This window comes from Aquarana catesbeiana, linkage group LG01 (genome assembly GCF_042186555.1).
Source record: "Aquarana catesbeiana isolate 2022-GZ linkage group LG01, ASM4218655v1, whole genome shotgun sequence".
In the NCBI taxonomy this organism is placed as follows: Eukaryota; Metazoa; Chordata; class Amphibia; order Anura; family Ranidae; genus Aquarana; species Aquarana catesbeiana.
The window spans coordinates 94,978,646-94,980,641 of NC_133324.1; positions in this window are offsets into that span (position 1 = coordinate 94,978,646).

Here is a 1,996-nt window from a genome sequence, read left to right on the forward strand (position 1 = left end):
AAAGATACAGAAAAAGACTTACTAGGCTGCCCAGGGGAAACTGACCGACCAGCCTGATCCCTGACGAGGTCCCTGCTGGACCTCAGCCAACACGGGCCCCTCTGAATCCATGTCTGACACTTCACCCTCCGATCGTGGGTCCCCCTGTACACCAGGGGATGCTAACGAGGTAGAAGGAACTGGGCGCGACGTCATCATCTGGCACCTGTTGGACGTCGCGGCTCCCCGCCGCCTAACTCCCACGTTAAGCCCTCTGCCAGCCTGCAGATGCCGCTCCAGGACCGTCACCGTCACTCGAGGTACCTCTACTTCTCCCAGCATTGGCTGCAGCCGTCCTGGGGGAGGGGCCCGCGCCAGTACCCGCAGATCGTCCAAACCGTGCTGTGAGCATGGGAAGGCCCTGCACGGCTTGCCGCCGAGTCCCGATCCACCGCCGAAGGAGGCCTAGAGGGGAATGGAGAGGAGACACTCCCGGCCGGGTCCCGCCAATGTCGAGGATTCCTGCCCCAGGAGTCTGTCCAGATCCTCCATAATGTGAGCAGCACAGAAAGAAAGAAAAAACTTCCTGTGCTGTTACCTCTCTGTCCTGCTGCCCCAACTAATGAAACTACCACCCCCGCCCCCAGGGGATAGTCCAATACCCAGGCCAGACCCCTTACCCTTCCATTGCTCCAGTGTAAGCCACCCCCCCGTCATGTGGGCCCTACACCTAGGTTCCCTTTGCTCCGGGCCTTTTCTTGAGGTCAGGTCAGGTTTATGGACCTTCTTGCTTTAGGAATCCTGTTGCTGGCAACAACTTGCCCCCATTGAAGCAGACCCGACATGCACCAAGCAGCCTTTTGATACCTATTGTGCGCCCTTTGTAGTTCAGTTGTCAATTTTTTTTCTGCTTCTATCCTTACTCATGCCAAAGAAGAAAAATATTCATTGGACTGGCTTAGTTTGGTTTATTTATTTCACACTTTATTACTTCTTTTTGTGCCATCCATTTGCATATGCTTTTTTCCTCTAATCTTTTATAAGGGATATTTCTTCATGTAATATTAAATGTCATACTAGTAATTTTTATGGGGCTTAGGTAACACAATTATATTGGAGCATTGAATTGTAAATTGATTTGCAGTGATCTCTAGCAATCGTATATAACATCCCCACTGTCTCCTGTACCAGGTCCTCACTCTCCAGCCAGTCCTATAGCATGTCTGTAGTATATCCAAAGTTTCTGATGATTTGTCAGTATCATTACATACAGTATCTCACAAAGTGAGTACACCCCTCACATTTTTGTTAATATTTTATTATATCTTTTCATGTGACAACATTGAAGAAATGACACTTTGCTACAATGTAAAGTAGTGAGTGTACAGCAAGTAAAGTAGTGAGTGTACAGCTTGTATAACAGTGTAAATTTAAACACACCATTAAACCCCTGGCAACAAAAGTGAGTACACCCCTAAGTGAAAATGTCCAAATTGGGCCCAAAATGTCAATATTTTGCGTGGCCACCTCTGGCTCTAATCGCCCGCTTAACCCCCCCCCCCCCATTGGAATCCATGCGTCCGGTGCCCTCCATGTAGATCAGGGGGCCAGATGCATGGATAGAGGCGGTGGCGTCTGTGGGCCGCCACTGGTTGGATCACTTTCCTTATATCTTATATTTATGACCAACTTTAGTTTTAAGCTCACATTAAAGTGGTATTCAACCCAGAAATTAAAAGATATATCTTGCAGCTTACCAATTCTTAGATGTGCCTTTTTTTCCCTTTATGTTCACCCAGTGATCTGGCCAGTAACACAATTCCTGTCTTAGGGTGTCTCCACTTTGGACGGAGGAGCAACTGAGACACCCTAGGACAGCAGCATTGTCAGTCTGGGGGATAGGTTGTGTAGCGATGCCCCTGTGGGGTTCGCTGCGTGTTTTAGTTCCACATATCACCCTGCTTGGCCAGGCATTCATTTCAAACACACTTTGCCAGTCAATGAACAGTCCATTAGC